This window comes from Schistocerca nitens, chromosome 1 (genome assembly GCF_023898315.1).
Source record: "Schistocerca nitens isolate TAMUIC-IGC-003100 chromosome 1, iqSchNite1.1, whole genome shotgun sequence".
In the NCBI taxonomy this organism is placed as follows: Eukaryota; Metazoa; Arthropoda; class Insecta; order Orthoptera; family Acrididae; genus Schistocerca; species Schistocerca nitens.
In genome coordinates, this window is record NC_064614.1 from 783287911 (window position 1) to 783313064 (window position 25154).

Below are 25154 nucleotides of genomic sequence, written 5' to 3' on the forward strand. Positions count from 1 at the left end.
TCAATACATTTAGTTACAATATGTACAGTTGATGAAGTTATATGTACCTTTAACATCACTTGTCTGTTTCACACTGTTTCAGAAATACAGCCAAATATATTTTAAACAACACACTCCATAATTCTATCGTGCTACCTGGCAAAGATGCTCCCGAGTAACTGACTTTTCCTTTTCACAGGGATGCTAAGAATAACACTAACGCCGACCGCCGTGACCGAGCAGTTCTAGGTGCTTCAGTCTGGAACCGCGTGACTGCAACGGTAGCAGGTTCGAATCCTGCCTCGGGCATGGATGTGTGTGATGTCCTTAGGTAAGTTAGGTTTAAGAAGTTCTAGGGGACTGATGACCTCAGATGTTAGGTCCCATAGTGCTCAGAGCCCAGTAACACTACCGCGCAATCTAAAATGCCAAATATGACCTTAATATGCAGTAAGCGATACGCTCTGGGAGGAATTTGGAAACGTTTGACCGTGCGTTAACCTAACTAACAGACGTTACGTTCTGGGAGGAATTTGGAAAAGTTTGACCGTGCGTTAACCTAACGGACAGAGGGTATCGAAAGTGAACTTCGTATAGTGGTAATTAGTAGAAAGCAGAAATACCATAATTTAGAAAATAGTGAAAGAAATGAAAATTTACGTAAAGGAAACAAAAATTAAACGGTCGCCAGCCTAATAGGCATAATAACGTGAAAACCTTATTCTCAATATATATATTCTTTCAAAACGGACTTTCATGAATTCTTTCTTAGCAAAATGCAATGGACACACACACAAGGACATGTCGAACTGCGCAATGGGTAGCAGTAGTTATCAATTGTGCAGGAAATCAGTTAAAGCAATGTAAATGAGACTTTCTCCTTATTAATAACAGTCATTACCTCAACCTTCAACTAATTCAGCTCTAATTGTTCTCAAAGTCCTCACGAGACTAAGTGGCTAGAGACAAGATTTCAAGTTCGACCAACACATACACATCCCAAATGCAATAAAATAACACTATACTATTACATTTCATATTTATTTCGCTGTAGTAATGATTCAGATTTCAATAACAAAAACCGAATTGAAATTAACCTTTTCCTACTAGCAAAGATTAAAGTGGGGGCCCTTAAACTGTCCCTTCCTTTATAAGCAACTATGCACACATTTCAGAAACAATTTGCATCAGATACATGCTTAATTTCAACCCCACTTAAGTTTATTTAGCCCTCAATGCCTTATAGCAAATTACACTAGCAATATTCTTATTTAGCTTCGAAAATAAATTCAAAATAAAGTAAGGATTCAATTAGGTTTAGTATTATGGGTCTTTTTCATTAGTTGAGAAGCAAGTGATTTTAATTATGAACATTTATAAAGCAAAATAAAGCTTTTTGACAAGTTTAAAAATAATTACCTCTCTCTTAATCCATGAAACAAATGATTTAACTAGCAACTTTTATGTACTTTAAAACTGAAACTTAAGCACATTTAAACAGAAACAAATTTTCATTTCTTTATAAACAGGATACTTGGTCCTAAAGACCACTTTTAGTATAGGACCATGCTTGGTATCATGAAGAGGACAACCTCAAGCACAATTTTTGCAACACTTGAATTATTATTGCAAAAGCACACAAAAGCACAGTGGCTCATACTGGCGTACATATCTGCTTTCCAAAGTAGGACAAGCAGTGGCGCAATAGAGGTGGCCAGCATGTGGTGGCTATCAGGTCTCCTCCTGGCGATTTTAAGCTCTATTTAATTCTTCTTGGCGACGTATTCATCATCTTTAGAGCCTTTCCAAATGCGAGAGCACCATTTTACAGCCGGAACCACATCTGAGGCCATTCAATAACCGATTTGCTTTCGGAACGCCTCACTTGGAACCTGCGGTGTTGACTATGCGACTGCTGGCCACTAACTGCCTAACGTGCTCTCTCTCTTTCCGCCCAGATTGACCGCTACTTCCACCTTTTCTCGCAAGCCAAGCCCCTTATGTAGCGGATGGGGTTTCCTACGTCTCTTCTATTTCACAATACCAGATCCCTAAGTGTGAACCAGTTTTCTACATACAATTTTGTTTTTCACACAGATATATTTTATAAAATTCCATTATTTAAACACACCGTTAAGTAATTACAAAGTATACATCATAAATTCCCACTTCCCTCTAACAATTCAAAGGCCTTAACTAGTACAGAATAAACACTTCATAATAACATTACACTGTACCAATTGAAACTTCCTAGCAGATTAAAACTGTGTGCCCGACCGAGACTCGAACTCGGGACCTTTGCCTTTCGCGGGCAAGTCCTCTACCATCTGAGCTACCGAAGCACGACTCACGCCCAGTACTCACAGCTTTACTTCTGCCAGTACCTCGTCTCCTACCTTCCAAACTTTACAGAAGCTCTCCTGCGAACCTTGCAGAACTAGCACTCCTGAAAGAAAGGATATTGCGGAGACATGGCTTAGCCACAGCCTGGGGGATGTTTCCGCTGCAGAGTGAAAATCTCATTCTGGACTGTACCAATTACTCACAATCGATAATGGTGTTACAAGTCTTCCTACTCATTGTACTAGAAACAAGAAACAATATAAATGTTAACCCCCAGTCACCTGCACCCAAAACTGAAAACCTATCGGACCAGTAATGAATTGTAAGAATAGCTGTATATTCACATTTCAAATAAAAGTAGCTTTAAGGACAGTTTCGTTTTCAGTAATAACGCATGACGTAGAAACACGGTATGCTCATCAAAGTATGTAAAACATATTAATATCAGACGTGCAGAAACCTGCCCTTATTTGGCACTGATGATCCATATTCCAGTGTATGAACAGATCCTACATTTTAAGCTATAAACTACAAGAATGCAAGAAACATCGCCTTTAATATCACATAAAAAGATTATATAATCAGGAAATTGCTTGGTGCGAATATCTGATCTTTGCAATTTCCAAAATTACCGCCTGCCAGTTTTGAAATCACTGTCTACCGTATGCCTTCTTATGGCTAGAGCATAAATTCTAAAAGAATGCATCCACGATTATTCATGACTACTCTTGTCTTGTACTTGGACTAGTACTGGTACTGATCGATGTGTATACAACATGGTCATACTGCCATTGTACTGTATTGTGTCTTACGGTAATTTATCAAACAATTTGGTAAAGACCAATTACATTCAGCTGTCACATTCTTATTGAGATCAACCGTGTCACTGACATACCCATTAAAATCTTTACAGAAACTGCGACCTCTCTTGGTCCAGAGTGTATTAGTTTCTCTAAGTAACAGAGTGAAAACTGCAACACCCTGAAGGAATAGTATGAATCATTCAAGAACAGGGGAATGTGTAAAAATCCTTTAAATACAACAAAAACACTAACACTGCAGAAAATAGGACATTTCAAATGACAAAAAAGTTATATGTGCAAAGATTGAAACTTTAATAGTGGCAACTATTTATTTACGGCTCGTACAAAATAGATACGGGTTTCAAAGTTTTACTGACGTTCAAAGTAGTCACCAGCATTGTGTATAACCTGTTGCCAGCGATGTGGAAGTCGTAGGATTCTCTTAGCAGTGCGTGTTGACAGTTCGAGCGGTGCGGTATATTGGTCGACGAATTTGTAGCAGTTCTGAAGAGAATGCCGAATTGCTATCTGTCATAGTCACCAAGTGTTCGTGGTTTCATCGCTGCCACCCTTCAATTATTCCACGGTAATTCTTCGAAATACTTGGTCTATACATTTGGTCTTGAAGTTCGTAAAGAAAGGACGTAATGTAAAAGAATAGACAGCCAAATTGTGAAATTCGACTGATTATATAAACTTTTATTACCATTATTATCTATGTTACATGTATGCGTAACTGTGGGTGGTAATGTCTTTGTCAGGTAGATGGTCAACTAGATGGTCAACTAGAAGAAGACCTTCAACTTTTGGAGTTTATTCTTTTATTTACAACTTACAGTAAACAAATAACTTGTTGCTAACAGTCAAATGGGAAAGCAGTACACGTATTGCCATTAGCGTGGTACATCGCCAGCCACCAACCTAAAAACATCTAAGGGATATAAGAGGTTAAAGCATAGAAGAATTATAAAAGCATACTCTTACTTCTATAGCGCCAATCGCGAATTGGAAATGTGGAAGAATTATAGTTGTACACCGAGTGAAAAAATATCGCAATAGCAAGGAGTTGTGCGACATAAATGGAAGTTGGTAGATGTGCTTCTGCATCTCAGAGATGATGATTAGCCACATTTCCCTCCAATCGCATGACAGTGGCGTTAGTAGTGCCACTATGAGGATGCAAATCAGGTTTTCCTGTGAATACAAGCTGTAACGATAGTGAGCGCTAGATACCATTGAGATTGGATGTGGTGAGTTGACGTTAGCCAAGTATGTCTTTCAGGTATCAACACCTCGCTGTGTTTGATCGAGGCCGTGTAATAAGGCTACGGAGAGCCGGATGATCCCTCTGCGATACTGAAGAAAGACTTAGCGGTAAGCCACATTACACTACCAAGAAGGAAGTCCATCGTGTTCGGCGTACGGCTCTGTCATATCTTACTGCATCTGCAGCAGTAATCTGAGCAGCAGTTGTCACCACAGTGACACTAAAAGCTGTTATAAATTGTTTACTCCAAGGACAGCTACCAGCCAGACGCCCTGTACCCTACATCCCACTGATCCCATCCACCACCATTTGCGTCTTCAGCGGTGTCAAGCGAGAGCTCACTGTGGGGTTGGGTGGAGGTCTGTTGACGATGAAAGCGTTCTACCTCAGTGCCAATGATGGTTGTGTGTTCGTTACAACGAGGCCGGAGTGGCCGAGCGGTTCTAGGCGCTACAGTCTGGAACCGCGCGACCGCTACGGTCGCAGGTTCGAATAGTGCCTCGGGCATGGATGTTTGTGATGTCCTTAGGTTAGTTAGGTTTAAGTAGTTCTACGTTCTTGGGGACTGATGACCTCAGCAGTTAAGTCCCATAGTGCTCAGAGCTAATTGAACCATTTTTGTTCGTTAGAAGGACGCCAGCTGAGGGCCTGCTACCAACCTGTCTGTGTGCTAGACAGACTTGACCTACGCGCGGGGTTATGTTGTGGGGCGCAATTTCGTACTACTGGAGGAGCACCCTGACCGAAAATTTTTACGTCAGTGTGGTGACTCGACCTGCCATTCTTGAACCATATTCCAGGGAGTGTTTTACAACTGGAAAACGCTCGACCACATACCACTGTTGTAACCCAACATGCTCTACAGGGCGTCGACATGTTTCCTTGACCTGCTCGATCACTATACCTGTCAGCAATCGAGTGCATGCGGGACATCATAGACGATAACTCCAGCGTCATCCAGAAATGGAGTTAACCGTCCCTGTATGGTCTGACCAAGTGCAACAGACATGGATGGATCTCCATCCCACAAACTGACATCCGGCTTCTGAACAACACAATGCATGCACTTTTGCATGCTCGCATTCAACACTCTGGCAGTTGCACCTGTCATCAATGCACCAGAATTTCAAATTTTAAATGGCTTATCTAGCGCGTACGTTAACTGGTGATCTTTCAATGCTACTCACTTTAATATGTTACCTAGACAAAATGCACTCTCGAAGTTTAATTCCCCTACATTAATTTTTTATGGTGCTGGATTTTTTCCGTCATTGTACAAGAGGCACCCTCCTCAACATGACGTGGGGTGGCTTGCAGAATATAAATTGAGGTGTAGATGTAAGCTGTAACTGAAGATACCAACACAAACCGAAGCCGCGGGCTACAGCTGAGCTGCAGATCGCTGCAGTCCGCAGCAGTCGCGGCGGTAGCGAACGCTCTGCTAGCATCAATCAGCGATGTAACGGCGTGTTTACCCCGCTCGCCCAATAACGGCGCAATATCCGCTTGGATTTATTTCAATTACTGCTGCACTGATGCAATTACAGTCAGATTAACGATCACGCGCCGCCAACTAGCAGCCCGCCTGAATATTTACTGTACGCTCGGATGGGCAGCACGGCGCCCTACCCCGGATAACTGCTGGGCCTATCTTCTGGTATAAACGTAGCCAGCAAAAAACGCCTTCTCTCGCTGTGGCCATCGGAGCAACGGAACACTGCTTTGAAGTTTCACTCCAATCTACACTCCTTAAGCATTTCAGTTTGCCCGTGATCTGTAGGGTCGCGCTCGACAGTGTTTACGCCAATTGGATGGAAATAACATGGAAATTAGGCGTCCGTCCTGTCATTTCGAACGAACAGAATTCATTACAAGACGTTGCCAACAATAATGAATGTTTTTCTTTGTGCTGTCTGCCTCACGCAGCTAGGCAGTATTAAAGAACGAAATCATAATCCCCTAAACGAATGAATGGCCGATCGAATGCGAGAAAGCTATATTGTACAGAAGGATTCAGTTTTTTTTATGGATCTACCAAATGCTACTACGATGAAGTGCATTATCAGGTTCTGGCTCATATTGGGGTGGTCAGGAACTGTACGAACGAATAACTGCAGCGAACTATGTGTAAAGGATGGTGACTCTAAAAGTTGCTCATGTACATTCATGATGAAATTTAAGAACGAAGTGAAAAGTTTCAAACTTGACGAAGCCAGTTGATGCTTATGTATTGCTAATAATCGAAAAACTTAATCAAGTAGAGAAGTGAAAAGATAAAAAAGCTACAAGTTGGTCTAGGTGATGCAAAATTAATCAGGAAAGCGTATGTCCTCTAGTATACAAGGCGTCCCAAAAGGAATGGTCAGTTTTCAGGAATATGACGGAACGATCAATCGAAGGGAAGAAGTCTATTACACATGGGCTCTAAAATGCATACCGAAGAGGTATGAGCATTTGTTCATATTGGGCACTGTGAAAGATGTCTCTTCTGGATACGTCTCTTCTGAACACATGTCTTCCACTCAAAAAGTACCCACAGTTCTTAAGTTTACTAGACATTTATTTCTTGTTTTGGTCGATATTAGCTCCTCCCAAAATATGGAAAGCAAACAGCTTGCAGTAGAAGAGAATCGTTACACAATCTCTAATCTGAAGAAATGCTCATAGCTCTTAAGATTAGCGTTTTAGAGTCAATGTTTGCTAGACCCCTATTTTTTCGAAGAATAGTTGTTGTCATATCCGTGAATATTGTCCATTCTTCCTTGGTCACTCTGTACATGAGGTTACTAAGACATGCCAATAGATCTAGAACGATTAAATACTCGTATGTCGAGTAACATCTTTTGCTAAGTTACTGTGGACGATGTGGACCCATCCTGATACCCGCCCACATTCGCTCCCGGGATTCGGGGAGGCACATCCGCCTTGAATCGAATCCGCCCTTTGGATTAACGGCAAAGACCGGTCTGCCGATCAAGGTGAACGTTGTTTTAGGCAATTCCCTCACATGACTAGATATCCGATGGCCCGCGTCAAACGTTTCGCAAACATTTCTAAAACATCTTCGCACTTACACATGGATAACGCTAGAAGTAAACGGTTGTGTTACACATCACGGGTAGAAAGGAGTGGCGATAGGAAGAATATGTGACAAACCTGTGCCAATAACACTGCAGAATTCAGATTAACATATCGATCAAGTGAAGATAAGAGATAAGACCTCGAAAAAGAATGTAGTGGACAACGAGAAATTACGTGACGTGTACAATTTTTTAACATTTATTGTAGCCGAATTGTGCTACAGACATTTTATCGAAACTTTGTACTTCTTTCTTTAGCATTGGAAAGAGCCTGCAATATTTGAAATAACATTTGTTCAAACAGTATTGCGCCGTCAGAAAATCGCCTCCTCTACAGTTCTAAACGTAAGCAAAATCGTCAGTCAGGTATCTCGACTGTCATATCGAGTGTTCAAAGTGTTGACCTTAAACGTTGATACTTGCTGTAAAGCGATTTAGGGCAAAACTTAATGCAGTTATAGTTTCATCCGGACTTATCGCAGCACACACGGGTGTTACAATACATGTCTTGCCTTGGTGGTAGTCGTCCATGTTTCCTCGTATGCTTCTTGTTTTAATTTACGTACAGATAAAAGTCGAGAGCTGTTAAGTCTTGTCAGCGTGAAGCTCATTTTGTGTTTCCCAAACGACCGACCCAGCCACCTTCGAACGCTCTGTTGAGAAAGACTGGAGTTATCTGTGTGGAGTGAAACTGTTGATGGAGCAGATTGTGGAAACGATGAAATGCATTGGAATGCGCTATTTGTAGAACAATACTTTAGCTGTTACCACCAGCACATTCAAGTTGCTCGGTGGTGACGTACGAGTATGCTGCTAGCATTTATCTCAACTTTTGGGCCCCTATTGCTGGTGCCGGCGTCTCACGGATTTTCTCGTGATTTCACGATTGTAAACTGTGTACGATGTTCAGCGTGCGACGAGCAACCAGCACCTGCCACAGGGGCCGAAAATTCTGAAGAGGGGTTTAACATAAGCCGAAACTGGTAAATAAATATTATTGCGATCTCGACTGTTGATTGTAACCTAAATATCGCTGAACTCCGTAGACAATGTTGTCTAAATTTATGGTTTATGTGATCAGTTTCTGTTCCTATTAATTGACGTCTTTTACTCTGCATACATCCAAGTCCCATTAAATTTATTTGTAAGGTTCGCGAAGACAGGCCGTGCGTGCTTGGTGCCGTCAGAGCAGCTCTCAGCTGCTCTAACACTTTGGCTACATTCGTCGTAAACAGAATCCTTATCCACTTTTTCAACAGTGGTATACATAGTGGGAATCTGAATAGCATCAGGAGCAATTTGTCTAATCGCTACAGCAGCAAAGTAATGACTGATGGGCTTCAAGCACACAGTTAAACAAATGTGTTTGATTACTCTTGATACAGTATGGCAGACATTTGAGCGGCTACATGTCCTGACATCACGACGTGCTTTGCAGGGATGTTATCTGATTGCAGTTTGATACTGCTCCGCATACGTTGTGTCGCCAGAAAGTTCTTCGAAGGCTCTTTCCAATAGCACAGAACATAGTACGTAACTGATGCAAAAAAATGCAAGTGACATACAGCAGCAGCAGCCGGCCGAGACAGACGCAACAAGACGGAAGTAACCGATTTTGTGACTTTTACAAGTTCCTAACCAGGATCCAATTGTACAATTTCATCTGTGTGCTTTTATAGTTTAGTTTCTTGAGTTTCTTCGTGTTAGTTTAATATCTAGTAGCCATAGCTCTCGCGTTTTCGTTTGCGTAGGAAAGTAAACCAATTTTGTGACATATTACAAGTTCCTAATCAGGGGAAAATTATTTAGTTTCATCTGAGTGCTTCGGTAGTTAGGTTTTTGAATCTATGCCTGTTAATCTATTAGAGACAGTTCCTGCGCTTTCGTGAGGATCTAGAGTAGAGTTCCGCAGCACATGGCGATAGTCCGATACATGGGTAATTCAGTGTTCCACGGTCTTTGGTATGGATAGGGACTGTGATTGTTGTTTGCGGATGTGAGCCGAGTAGGCGACACTTCGCACTCTTGCAGCGTTCCTATGATGTGTTGCCTATCATCGTGGCATCTGCTCGGCTGCAGCAAAATCGAACTTCCTGATTGGCTTCTAATATATCTTTCCCCAATCAGAGACACTCATTCTCGACCCGTGGCGGCTCATTTCACCATCGATAACTTTCAGTTGGCGGCTCACCCAGGGGGAGCGGATTACTCCCTTGAGCGATTATCGCTGCCTCTCCTAGTCTTCAAATACGGCCGCCAGAGTGGCGTCTAAAGAGAGGCCTCCGAAGACAGTGGCGCAGGCAGTTGACGGGTAGTTTTCGAACAGTGTGGAGTCGAGGGCTGCGCAGTGCCTGGAGCGACGGACACTTGGTGCGAAGCCCCTGGACGTGTTTTCCGGATCGTCGTTCACTCTTCTTCGTCAGGACTGGCAAAGAGCAAAAGTCTCGTTGGCTATAGTTGTGCGCAACTAGTTGTTCAGCTCTGTGCACCGATTTCCCGCTCTGCAAGCTGTTTGAACCGTTGTTCTTTATGTTCATGGATTGTCATGCATGCCGCATTATTTGGCTCTGTGTGATTTTGAAGTACCTTGCCTTAATATGCTGGCCAGCGTCCTCTCTCAAAAATTTACCATGGTTAATGTAGTTATGGATATGTAATTTGCCTAGTTGTCACAAGCCTTATCTAGCTTCTTGATTAAAATATTGTTTTGAACTTTTTATACAAGAGAACCAGCTGTTTCAAAGTTTTAACAGTCGTTCTCACGATGTTTTAGAAGCTGGTAGGCTCTCTGGTATTACGTAAGAGCATGTTGTGAGCTCCAGCTAATGGTAAGACCCTAGCTAGTTGTTTATTATGTTCCTTCCTGGAAGAAATTGCAGCTTCCTTTCTGTAGTTCTCTGTTAGTGAAGCTAATTTCCTAGCGCGTTTGAACTTACTGGAAACGCTCTGTAGATGCAATCATGGTTAAACCATAACTTTACTTGTAGTGTAATCTAATCAGCCACTTATATTTCTTGTTTGTTAACAGCACTTACTAAGTTGCTAGGGGAGTGTTTCATGTTGGCGGCTTCTTGTTGCTGGCGTCTGGCCTACTTGCGGCCATGTGCACGGGTCTCGAGCATTTCCTAGGGCAGCTTGCTGTTTGTCTGCAGTTACGCGTCTTGGCTGTATGTGCTCAGGTTATCTTACTTTATCTGGCTTGCACTGTAGATGACATTTTGCCTTTGGTTAACTGGCTTCGCATAAGAAGTTTTTCCTTTAATGTTTAATACATATTCTACCCTTGTTCTAAGTTTATTGCAAATTTTTTCGTGTACGCCTTCTGGTAGTCTGCCTAATGTCTTGAAGAAATTATTTTAATTCGCTAGTTTATTTAAAATTGTTTAATTTAAAAATTATAAAACGGCCATTGTTGTTAAGGTCTTTTTTTTCTTGAATTATTTTGTTTTTATTACTATTGTAATTTAAGGATTGTCTCATTCACCATTTGAACGCCATTATCTTTGTAATGGCTAATTAACTTCAATATTCTTTTACCAGGATACATATTCACTGGCTGCTTTTCAAGGAGTTATTGACGGAGTGGGAGAGTGGCCATGTACGTAAAAAGTAATATTCCGTTAGAGTCCGTAGACGTATCATGGCACTGCACTGAAGGTTTATTTGACTAATGTGTAGAGGCAGTTGAATTTAGTGAAACTAAACTTCTAATTGTTATTGCTTATAGGCCCCTGACTCAAGGTAGAGAAAATTCTGGTTTCACTTTATAGGAAGTATGAAAAATTAGTTACCGTATATGTGGTGACTTCAATATTATTTTTGTACGCAATTGTGCAAGAAAAAGGATGTTTGAAGATCTCATAAACTCATATGATCTGATGCAGACTATGTTTTTTCCAGCCAGGGTGCAGAGGAACAGTGGAACAGCCATAGACAATATTTGTATTCATTCTTCCTTGTATTAGATGGGCATTCTGTTAGTAAAAGTTTGAATGGCTTTCAGATCATGATGCACAAATTTTAACACTAAAAGTTCTTGTACTCAAAAAATGTTGTTTATGATCACAAACCATATAGGAAAGCTAATCCAAAAGCAGGAGAGCCTCGTTAAGGAACAAGAGTGGCAGGATGTTTATAATGCTGATAACATAGATGACAAATATAATGCTTTCCTTAACACATTTCTCGTGCTCCTTGAAAGTTACTTTCCATTAGAGCATTCCAAACAGGAATAACCTTATCCCACTAGTCACCTGGGTGGCTGAACTAGTGGGATCGAGATATCATGTAGAACAAAGTGGGATTGATATCAAAATGTTAGAAGCAGTCAAAATCAAGATACAGAAACCTATTATAAACGGTATTGTAAGGTGCTTAAAACGTTATTAGGAAGGCAAAGAGTATCTTGTACGCTAATAGATTAGCTAATTCACAGAATAAAATTAAAACTATATTGTCAGTTGTGAAGAGAGTGCCTGGTCAGTAGCACAAGGTTGATGATATAAAATCATATATATGTACAGTATTTAACAAACATTTTTTGTGCTCGTGAATTAAATAAAAATTTAGTTTTCACAGTGAATCGTAACTATGTTGGAAAATGACTTTCCGAGATGGATGTCTGAAATACTCCTCCGTGAGACTGACTCGATAATTAAATCACTGAAAACTAAGGACTTTCATGGACATGATGGAGTGTCTGCCAGAATATCAAAGTATTCTCTGCACATGTTAGCCCTCTACTTCGACATATTTCTAATTTTTCCTTTAAGAACGATCAGTTCCCTGAACGATTAAAGTACTTAGTAGTAAAGCCACTTTATAAAAAAAAGGGAGCAAGGGATGATGCAGACAATTTTAGACCCATTTCTATGCCATCAGTGTTTGCTAAAGTTATTGAAAAGGCTCTATATTTGAGGATAATTGATCATTTTATTTCACATAATTTGCTATCAAATGTACAGTTCGGCGTTAGAAGTTGTTTAAAAACTGAATATGCTCTATTCTCTTTTGTCTGTGAGGTACCGGGTAGGCTGAACAGAAGGTTTCGAACGTTCGGCATATTTTTTTTTATTTAACTTAGGCGTTTGACTGTGTTGATCACAAAATATTGCCCCAGAAGTTAGACCATTGTGGAATACGGGGTGTGGCTCACAGTTTGTTCACCTTAACTTTAACAGCAGACAGAAAGACACTATTCACAGTGTTGAGAATGGCTGTAATGTGAGGGCCGAGTGGAGCGCAGTCGAATGTAGGGGCGGGGAGGGGGGGTGGAAGGATGGGGGTGCCCCAGCGATCAGTGCTGGGGCCACTCCTGTTCCTTATTTCTATGAATGATATGCCCTCTAGTATTACAGGTAACACTAAAATATTTCTGTTTGCTCATGACTCGTTGATGTTGTGTGCAACATTGGCTCTGTTTCATATAGTGCAGTCCATGACATATGTTCATGGCTTGTAGAAAATAAAGTAACTTTAAATCTCAGTAATGCACATTTCAACAAAACCCGACGTTTAATTTCACAGACTGTGCATATGATTAGTGAAACTCATCATTTTAAATTGCTAGGTGTTCAGATAGATAGTAAAGTGTGGAAAGCCCACGTTCAGGATCTTGGTCAAAGACTTAATGCTGCCATTTTTACTATTGGAGTGGTATCTGAAGTAAGTGACAGTTCGACACGAAAAGGGGTCTACTTTGCTCACTTTCATTCGCTTATGTCGTATGGTATTATATTTTGGGGTAAGTCTTCCCATTCTCAAAGGATCTTTTTGGCTTAGAAACGGGCACTCCAGGCAATAAGTGGTGTAAGTTCGCGAACCTTTTGTAGACCCCTGTTCACTAGTCTGGGTATTTTGATAGTGGCCTCTCAATAAATATATTCTTTATGGTCGTTTGAGCTTATTCCCAAGAATTATCAGCATCCAGTTAATACTAGGCAGAAATCCAATCTGTTTTTGCTCGTACTTCCTTGACTCTTGCGCAGAAAGGTCTGCATTATACTGCTACATCCATTTTCAATATGTTACCACAAGAATTCAAAAATCATAGCAGTAATGCAAGCGCTTTCATATCGAAACTGAAGAATTACCGCATCGGTCACTCCTATTCTGTCGAGGAGTTCCTTGAAAAATTAAGCTGATTCCTGTGTAACATTGTTGATTGCGTTTATATACTTGTGGCTTGTCTGTTTTGGGTTCACAAGTATATTATTTTACCTTTTATTACTTTTATGGTGTAATTTCATGTAGAGACACGTCCCATGACCTTGGAAATTTGCTCCTACGGGTCTTGGCGAGTAAAATAAAAATAAAAGAAAGAGAACTTGATCCCCATGACATGACGTATCAACTCTGGACGTTTGTCGCAAATATTTTCAAACGCTCTGCATACGTAGACCTTTATATAATATATAGGCAGTAAATGACAGCTGTTCACGCCATACCACACTGTCGTAGGGCAAGTTGAAATGAGCAACTTGATATAAGGCACTTGCAGACTATCAAGCAGGAAAGTAAACTCAAATTGGCCTACAAAAGCTACCTACCTAGCTACAGCAAATGCGCGCGACTCCTGATTTTCAGTATCGTCTCGCTTTCTTACTTTATCAGCTTAGTCGGCTGTTCAGTTAACAGCATTAATTTAAACTTTCATTTGAGGGTAGTGATAGGAAGAAGATTTTTCTATACATTATGCAAAAACTTATCACGCTTGCAATTCGAACCAAACTTTACCTTAAAGGCACAAGGAGAGGACCAGACAAAGAAAATTATTTAACTGCTGATTTTATACTTTTAAATTTCACTACATTTTGAAGTAAAATTAATACAAACGACAATTTTACATTTTGTAAGAGGAGAATAAGAGTTTTTTCATATTGAAGGACGATTTTAGACATAATCTTGAGGGACGTGTTTACGTGGCTTTTGCAGGCCAGTTTGAGGTTGTTTCCCCCGATCAGCAGACAACACTTGTCCTGTATCAATCTGTTCATATCGACATCACGTACACCATAGTGGTACATTGTAAGCACTTATCATCTACACCCTGTATAAAGCGGTAAACAGTCTTGAATGTCTTCTTCAAATTATCAGTATAATAAATGATAGAAGTAGTCAACCTAGAGCCGATTTCTTGACAGTTGCGTTGAATACGCCACAGGTGACTTGCTGCAACGTGCACTTCCCGGTAGAAGGCACTGCAGGTCTTTCAACCGAGCGACAAGGCATATTGGTTGTTGGATGGAGTTGGGGAGGTCGAAGTCCGAAACCCTTTCTGGATACACTATTACATGTATACCTCGTTTCCCTAATAGTTTAAAGTTAATGCTAAATTCATTTCTTTAAAAATGGCACGTCACATATTTTTCCGCCGGCTGCTGGTGGCCGAGCTGTTCTGGCGCTACAGTCTGGAACCGCGCGACCGCTACGGTCGCAGGTTCGAATCCTGCCTCGGGCATGGATGTGTGTGTTGTCCTTAGGTTAGTTAGGTCTAAGTAGTTCTAAGTTCTAGGGGACTTATCACCTCAGCAGTTGAGTCCCATAGTGCTCAGAGCCATTTGAACCATTTTGAACATATTTTTCCTAAACCTTACTGAATTCTAGATTTTCCTTTATCTCTAATGTTTTCTACGTCAATGGGACGTTAAATCCTAATTTTTCTTCCTTCTCTTTCCTTCCTTTTACTAGATCCGCCAGATATAATCCCTCTTACCTTTGTTGGAATGATCAGGACGTAGTGGGTTGCACAGTTGCAAATGCTGCTCACCTGTTCGGTCTTCCTATAGATTTCTATGTAAGCGTTGGTGATTTCTTGGATAATAATACGATAAAATGCTCCTGCCAAAGTACGCTATAGAGTCAATACATTATGACCAACTGTTTATTAACGTGATGGTCCAAATTTGCAGCGCAGTGCAGAAGAGATTCTGCGTGGTATGGAAATGTCCAGAGGAGTACGGTACCAAATATCTACGAACACGTCAAGCGATTCTCGTAAACTATGGGTAGGTGCTTTTTGGGAGCGGAAATTGCGCCCTATAGCGTCTACGATGTGTTCCATTAGGTTCACGAAAATCTCCAGGTTAGTTCAGTATCATGCTCCTCAAGCAAATGTAGCACCATTCTTTTCTTGTAACGGAACAGTCATTCTGGTGCAAACTTCCATCGCCGTCGGTAAAGATATGATGCTTGAAGGGATGCTTGTGCCCAACAGTATCGTTCACGTAGTCCATGCTGCCTTCGATTACTAGCACAGTTCCATATAAATTCATGTCGAGCATAAAGTAATAGCGACCGCAGGCGTACGTCTGTGGCGAAGTGCACCTTTTGAGTTACAGTTCGCCGGGATGATGGCGTACCTGGGCACGCTACGTTACCTGATGTAAAAAGAATCGTGTTTCATCCCGTCAGGCGTTACATTTCCAGTGATTCACAGTTCAATCTCGGTGATCCCCCGTGCCCACTGCAATCATATTTGACGGTGTTGCTGGGTCAAAATGGATCACGTAGGTTCAAATGGCTCTGCGCACTATGGGACTCAACTGCTGAGATCATCAGTCCCCTAGACTTAGAACTACTTAAACCTAACTAACCTAAGGACATCACACACATCCATGCCCGAGGCAGGACTCGAACCTGCGGCCGTAGCAGCAACGCGGTTCCGGACTGAAGCGCCTAGAACCGCTCGGCCACAACTGCAGGCGATCATGTTGGAGTCGACTGCTGCAGAGCTATATTTTCAGTAGTGTGCGCTGAGCAGTGTGCTCCGGAACAGTCGTTCCTGCACCAAGAATTGTACTCTGTTGTCAGATCTCCCAGAATTGCCCCCCTCCCCACTCCTACTTTCAAGAGTTGGAAAGCGTTGGACGTCCAAGTTTTCCGATAAGGCGTGGATGTCCAACATCTTTCCGCCACGCCGACCTTTCCTCACAGCACTAACACACATAGAATCGACCTCCTTTGACATTTCCTAGATGCTCGTTGTTCCCAGGCGCCAGGCCATAAGAATCTGCCATTTACCAAAGTCGTTGTCGTCTGTGGATTTCCCGTCTGCAGTGTGTCGTCGCTAAAAAGATCCCCACTCGTTCCCACCCTGCTTGTATACTTTCCTTACCGAATCACATTCCCGTAACACAACCAGACAGTATTCAGTCCCACGGTGGGCAGTGGCAACAATATTTTTACTCGCCAGTACGTATCGTACAATGTATTCATAGTGAGGAAACGAATAGGTGTTGCATAAACATGGTACGGTTTATGCCCACCACAATCTGCTAAAGTCATATATTTGTTGTCGAGAAGGCTGTATCATCCCATACCCGTAAAAGGAATAAATTCTCGCTACGCAACTTACAGATGATATTAGGGTTCATATATGTTAAATACTGAAGAGCCAAAGAATCTGGCATACCTGCCCAACATCGTGTAGGGCCCCCACAAGCACAAAGAAGTGCCGCAACACGACGTGGCATGGACTCATCTAATGTGTGAAATGATGGTAGAGTTAACTGACGCCATGAATCCTGCAGGGCTGTACATAAATTCGTAAGAGTATGAGGGGATGGGATCTCTTCTGAACAGTACGTTGCAAGGCATCACAGATATGCTCAGTATTGTTCGTCTGGGGAGTTTGGTGATCAAAGAAAGTGTTTAAACTAAGAAGAGTGATCGCACTGTCCTGCTGGGATTGCCCACGTTCGTCGGAATGCACAATGGACGTGAATGGAGTCAGGTATCAGACAGGATGCTTACGTACGTGTCACCTGTCAGAGTCGTATCTAGACGTATCAGGAGTCCCATATCATCCCAACTGCACACACCCCACACCATTACAGAGCCTCCATCAGCTTGAACGTCCCCTGCTGACATGCAGGATCCATAGATTCACGAGGTTGCTTCCATAACCGTACACGTCCATCTGCTCGATACAATTTGAAACGAGACTCGTCCGACCAGGCAAAATGTTTACAGTCATCAACAGTTCAATTTTGGTGTTTCCGGGCCCCGGCGAGGCGTAAAACTCTGTGTCGTGCAGTCATCAAGAGTACAGAAGTGGGCCTTTAGCTCCGAAATCCCACATCGATGATGTTTCGTTGAATGGTTCGCAAGCTGACACTTGTTGATGGCCCAGCTTTGAAATCTGCAGCAATTTGCGGAAGGGCTGCACTTCTGTCACGCTGAACGATTCTCTTCAGCTGTCGTTGGTCCCGTTCTTGTAGGGTCTTTTTTCGTAGCTTTTATGTTTTACCGGATTCCTGGCATTCACTGTACACTCGTGATATGGTCGTACGCGAAAATTCCCACTTCATCGCTACCTCGGAGATGCTGTCCCATCGCTCGGGCGCCGACTGTAACACCACGTTCAAACTCACTTAAATCTTGAAAACCTGCCATTGTAGCAGCAGTAACCGACCTAATAACTGCGCCAGACGCTTGTTGTCTTTAATGGGCTTTACCGACCGCAGCGCCGTTTTCTGCCTGTTTACATATTTCTATATTTCAATACTCATGCCTGTACCTGTTCCTTTGGCGCTTCAGAGTACTTTACACGATAGCTGTCACAATCTATTAAGTGCAGCGATTGGTAAACTGTGCAATAGGACTAAGACGTGCTCGTGTGTGAAACAACAAAAACAAAGCGACATGGACTTCGTGTAGGGCCGTGTAATTTGCAGGGGGGCGAGAATCAGCTTGCTGGAATCAGGAGCATTTATTATAACGATTTCTGTGTATCATGGCTTGTTTGAAAGTTTATGTTGGGGATTAAGAAGCCGTTTCAGCTTTATTTAATATTTTTATTATCAGATCGCGACAGGTTTCGTGACACTGAATACCACCCCCTCAGGTGACATGTAGTTAAGTCATAAGAGCTAAGTAGTCCGGAACATGAAACCCGTCATTCGTTATCTGACCAAGGACAACGAATCTTGGGTTACATTTTCTAGGCTACTTAGCCCTTATGACTTAGTTAAATGTCACCTATGATGAGGTTTCTAGCACCACAAAACCGGTTCTGAGCTAACGATAAAAATATTAACTACGGCTGAAGCGGCTTCTTAATCTCCAAGATTGCCCTGCCTACAAGGTTTCCTGCTTGAAACTTATTCAGAACTTCCTGCTGTTGCAGATAACCGTTGATATGGAGAAACGTATGTTACACCAGTGGAAACACGCAGTATCTTAGACGCCTTTCAAAGACGATGAAATCGCAGTCCAGATTTATGTTTTGGATAATGAAGAGACGGCCATTCGCCTTATCAGTATTTTTAACTTTATCCATCGGGTTTTTACTTATTAGGACAAGTCAAAAGTACGACGTACGCCACTTTCATTAACAACCGCAACACAATGGAACACTGTATTCAATTCTTTGGTAGGATCCAGATATCATCGATGAAAGACTGTAACCTTCGCTATGAATTTCCGACAATATGGCTGTGATTGGCATGGCGCGTTCATTATTAACTTCTCGAACACTAATCTTAATGCGAACTCAGGCGATCTTACGTTAAAAACCAATGGTGATATGACAATGATCCAATTATATACCTGACTTCTTGGTAAATGTCACGTTTTAATGGAAACAACTACGAAGTATTTTATAGTCTGGGCTTCCGCACTTGTTGAAGGGCATGATAAGAAAAATTTCGCGAACACCTGGTAACATTATAGTTTTATTGATACACAACCAGTTTCGCGGCCTGAAGCCCCATCATCAGGTGCAAGAATGTTTACAGTTCATAGGTGTATCCATCGCTTCTAGTGAACATTTTCGTCATCTATGGAGACCAACACCCCGGCATTTCTTCAAAGAGAACTTAACGGTGGCACGACTGAATAAAACCTTCCCGGTTTCGAAGACAAATAAGATCCATCCTAATGAAGTCCGATTCACTTGAACGTACAGCGAGACTATACTTTCCGAGACTAAGACAACCCATATCCAATATGATCACAATCTATTTACAGGCTACGGCTTCGGATTCTTCTACTTACTAAGATCCCTGTACAGTTCATTATCGGTCTGAAAATATTGTTTGCGTTTATTCATGTGAATTTTCCTAGTTATTTGGTAGTAGCTTGCTTTATTGTAGAGCAGTACTGCTACAGCACTTTTGCCACGTTCGTACGTGTGGTGTTTACCGTTTCTCCTCTCCTGCCATTCCTTCATTCAGATCACTAAATGAATTCTCGTGTCGACTCTGTGCACTCCATTTCTTCCCGACGACGCACTCGCGGCACCCCTGGCACTCACGAAATGGTTTCTTATCTCCCACAATTCCGCTCTTCGGTCTCCCCGCTTCCTCTCCTCTCAGAGTCTGAAAGAATTTACATTCTATGAATCCTTAAGGCCATCTCTGCTCGATGAACGAATTCCTCCCTTTTGCAAGTTCAACAAAATTTCTCGCTATCGTACTTTCTGCCTAAATCAACTTTTTTTTTTATCTACAGGCCTACCTAGCTGACTAAGTGGTTTTTAAAAGAAAGAATCATAAAATTCTCAAACGAATATATGAAATAGCAAAGACGATTTTAGATCCTCTTCACAAACAACATTTTGAAGTGTTGCCAGTCATTTTGGGATTGTTCTCGGTATTCTAAACAGCACGTGAAATTTTACTCCTGCTTGTTGTCTTCTTTTTCTTTTATCATGACTTTCAATAAACATGGGAAGGGTATCTTCCTGGACGTCGTTCTGTCCGAGATAATATTTCAAAGACGTCATAAAATAAATTTGTATCAACTGAAAGTTCATTACTTTGTGATCTTCGAATGCTAATTCTTCATCCAAACCTCCAATGTTAGTCAAATCTACAGACACGTACAAAGCGTTCACTAGTTAATGATATATGTTAAATTTCGATTTTTCCCATTACTAGAAACATCCAAATGCTTCTGTTATTTGAGGCATTACAGCTATACTACTACTGCAAGATAATTTTCCTTTTACAGTTCCAAAAAGCTTAGTGATTGCCGTCTCATCTTCTTATTTCCTTTTCTTATTCCTTCTGCGTTGTCGCTTCATTATGAAGCAGTTTATGCAATGCACAAAATTAAATTGCTATTGCTATGAATCTAAAGGTATTTTTTGGTGCTGGACATACTTACCTGTAAATTGACTTGTACTCCTGTAAGACATGATTTATGTTAAACATTCTGTAAATAGATGGCTTTATGTCATCTCACACCGTGAAAAGTACGGGTAAGTGGTGCATAAATATTCTTTTAAATCGAACAGGTTTGTCAAATGTTCATTCGTGAAGTGTCATATGCGAAAATGGCATACCTTTTTTCTCAGAAACAGTCTATGACACTGAACCTTGGATTCCGGTTATTGAATGAAAAGTTGACAATATGTAGTTCCATTATCCACTCTCGCAGATAAGTAACGAAGAATGGAACACTTCGCAAAAATTATTACGAAATATACAACCTTATGAACCTAGACAATACTGTTTCAAAGTCATTTCATGTAAAAGTCGCCTAGCACGATCGAAACCTCACTGTGTTGGCAGCCGGAGGCCTCAGACATAGAAGGCGATGAAAACTTAAAAACACTTAGGTACACGGATTAGCAGAGGAGGAAAAGAGAAGTAAACTCAGTTTAACGTAACGTATTTGGAGAAGAAACGATATTTCTTCCAATATCAAAAATTGGGCCAACAGCACCAGAAAATTTATAGACATTTTATAAGATCACTTCGTTACATTTTAAAACACATTCGAAACGCAAATTGCGCGGTATCTGAGAGAGAGCAATACAATAGTGAGAACTCGGACCCAAGGAATAACATCTGTCAAGTTGTAACCACAATCATGTTCAAACTGGAAAGCTGGCTCCACAGTTTAGTACAACACTTAGCGCTAAAAGTACTTTTATTATGGACATCAACGTACAGACAGAGTATAACTGCATCCTGAACATTCTGGACGGAGAGTGCTGCTGTTTCAACAAACATCGAATATTACAGAAAATGCAAACATTAAAACTGCAACACGTTGCAGCAACATTCCAGCAATGATAAATACTGAACATATGTTTGCCAGTTGCCGGCCGGTGTGGCCGTGCGGTTCTAGGCGCTTCAGTCTGGAACCGCGTGACTGCTACGGTCGCAGGTTAGAATCCTGCCTCGGGCATGGATGTGTGTGATGTCCTTAGGTTAGTTAGGTTTAAGTAGTTCTAAGTTCTAGGCAACTGATGATCACAGATGTTAAGTCCCATAGTACTCAGAGCCATTTGAACCATTTTAGCCAGTTATTAGATTTGAACTAGCGGCCCGTAGCACGTCAGGCACCGATTCTAAGCACTACTCTACATTTCATGCAGCACAGCTCTTGGCATTGCTCCCTCTCTTGAAGCTACAGAGACCTGATGCTTTGAGAGTTCTCGCTGTAGTCGATTACACCATCCTAGTTCCATTTTCTGTCAGTGGTCCTCTGTACGACATCGCTGGACTGTTATCGCGTTCGAGATGTGAAACCACAAACTGAATGTAATGATCTTTCAGCGCTGTTATACAGAAGATCAACTATGATCGGCACCGAAGATGGCTCCTCTCGTCGAAGCTTCGCCATTACAGACGGGGCGCCCAGTTTCCCTGACTGATATGCCGCCATTCTCGATCTGCGCCTCAGGACTACATACGGTGGATATGGACGACGTCTCCGCCATTTTGTCTTCCTGAGGGCGAGTCATAATCGTCTGTTTCATGCGTGACGTCCCATAAACGATGAAGGATATGATATGGTCCATAGCAGTGTTTTACGAGTCCCATTTACCGCACAGACGGAAAAATCCATACCGTGTATCCTGCTCTATGTTTCACTGGCCGTTTCTTAGCTTTATAACGTTCCCCGAGTTTCTCCTTGCCGCTTAAGGTCCATAAGCGCGCTAGTTGTCTTGCTTCTTTGGTCCTAGTGTTTAGGTGTTTCATATAGTCAATCTGAGTACCGCCCGATTTAAGCAGGAACAATGTATTCCCATTCTCTGTTGATCCATTGTTGACCTGGGACAGCTGCTAGTCAAGTATTTAACAATGAAATTTGCTAACAGCCGTGCAGTTTAGATTTTATTTTATTTTCTACCAGTTTCGACATTCGATTATGCCCTTTTCAGGGCCCATATGAATCTCCCAAAAATAAACGATACTGGCATACTGATCCATATGTCGCGAATTCTAAACCGTATCCAAAGTGCTTCCTTCGAAGACCTGATTGTAATCAGGAGACAGTAACAGAGAGAAGCCAAGAGATAATGACAATGTGATGGGCTAAATGAGTCAGTGGAAAAGGGCTAATGAGAGTGGATATGAGCGAGTTGAGGCGAAGAACTATAGTTCAATTCTTTTACCTTGGAGGCTCGCGTATGCCCGCCCAGACGCGGGAGATTGCTGCGTTGCCAGTTGCACGCGCCAAGAGAAGCAGCGCCAACTTACGTTAAGGGGGGAGCGCGCAGTTCATGAAGTAAAGCCACCACAGCCGCATTATCCCTTTTGCTGCCAGAAAAACGTGCTCCCCGCATTCCGCACTGTGCGCGATTTTGTCACTGTACTGCTCGCCTGTGCAGACACATGGTGTTCCGACTGTTTTTACACACTTATCATTCGATTTCACAAAAACTATTTGGCCCAAAAATTTGACTTTTACACATCTTCTTGACTGATACCTCCCCCCATAAATGACTTAATTTCGTTTCGATGTTCAACGCAGTTATTATGCAGCATTAAATGTAGTAAACCATTGCACGAAATTTTGAAGAGTTTGCAGAGGTAAAAGTCCATAGCGTATACTTCCCATACGGTCGATTTTAGTTGCCACAATGTTGAGAATGAAATGTGGACAAGATACCAAAATTTCGTATAAAATTTACTGTATAACAATATCTCATTTAATTTAAGTACCACAGAGGTGTCGTATGTGATATTGAGAAATATTTCACCTTTTTTGACTGTAACATAAGTTTTATTTACACCGGGCGCGATTGGCTTTATTTTAAACCACTTCAATCAATCAAAAGGAAGTAGACAAAATACATTAAACAAAACTGTGGACTTACAAAAACATTAGGACTTGAATATACCGTCTATCAGTGAGGTGCTCTGAGATATGTCAAATATAATTTTTGTGTGTGGCACACACAAACAGCATTTATTTGCTAAAACACTGATCAGTCCACACAAACGTTGAATATTGTGTTACTACAGCACAAAACTACGAAAGGCGGCTTGGCAATGGAGGAGACAAAATACTGTCCACTGAAGATGCTTCAAAAGAGAAAAACGGGTCTGGTCTAAATAAGACGCTTATTATAGTTGCAGAAGAGGAATATATTTCAATTAAGATACTTCGATATTGTTTTTAAATAAAGAAAGTATTAAACACCACACAAGGATTGAACTCTTTACCTTTCACTTAGCAGGCCCACACTGTAACCGTTACGCTAATGCAGCTAGCTTGGCAATGAGACTCATTCAGGACTCTAAAACGTCGCGCAAAATACCGACAAACACTGTTGATATGACTATGAATTACTCACGCTTCGTGGAAGTACAATAGGAAATAAACAATTACTGCTGTTCTTTATTGCGAAAAAGCGGTTCGTGAGATTGATACAAACCACCTTTCCTTGCTATCGCCTCAATTAGGAGGCTTATTGCTTGTTTGGTTTAATTAATTAATAGAATATGAAGCAATTTGTATAAAGAATGCTTTTTCCAAACTTTCTATAAAAGGAAGTCTGCTATGAAGACATTGCTTGTGTTCTATTACTTTACTTATGACAGAGCGTTTCTAAAACTGAGAACAGTCGTCCCTGCTCTGCACTGCAGTCGAGATCTGGCAACGTCGGTCTCTGTTCATTGGCTGACTGTGTTTTGTGACGTCAGATGCGCAGAACGAACCTAAACTCGGCCGCCGTCATAAATGACGCGCACTATAGTGGGGGTGAGTGAGTTACATTTAGGAGAGCTTATAGGAATGTAACGTGAGTTAAATCTTAAGAAAAGCTCTAATGTGTTGGCAAGCCACAATTTTAGGAAAATTTTTAAAGGCCCTGAGGAAGGAAGAATGACGCAGCTGGTACCCCACTTTTTAGTCAGTCTCTGAAATAAACAGGAACGTATTCGTATTTTTGTGCTCCGACTGGAGCATTTTTCCGCTGGTAAATTAATGACCATTTTCTGATAAAACGACAAATTCGAAGGGCTGTCTTACGGCATTGATAGTTATTCTTCCAACATATGTATTCGTCAGCTGGACTTATTTCCCATTTGCGACCTTCAGCTCAACCATTTTAGTATAACAGAATATAGTCTCCTTTAACTGGCGACGATAATTATTCGCCATTACAGAAGAAGCCCCTGAGACAGGTTGGCATTCGATGGTGGTGTTGATGACATTTCCTGATATATGAGAGATTTTCATTTATGGTGATCTCACTTCTACAGACGGTCCCCTCGCTTTGTTTTCCCATTTAGCGGCTAGGCGAGCGGCTGGTGCCTCCGTACAGTGGCGGCCAACTGCCGCGAAGTGTCGGCGAGCTACCGTGTCCAGGGCATGGCGATGGCCTTCGGCCTACAGCTCGATTATACTCCACTGCAGCTGTCTGGTGGAAATAGGGCTGGTATGATCCTTGGTGTCTGGTGAAGCAGTAGGCGTCTAAAACTCGTCAGCCGTAGTCTA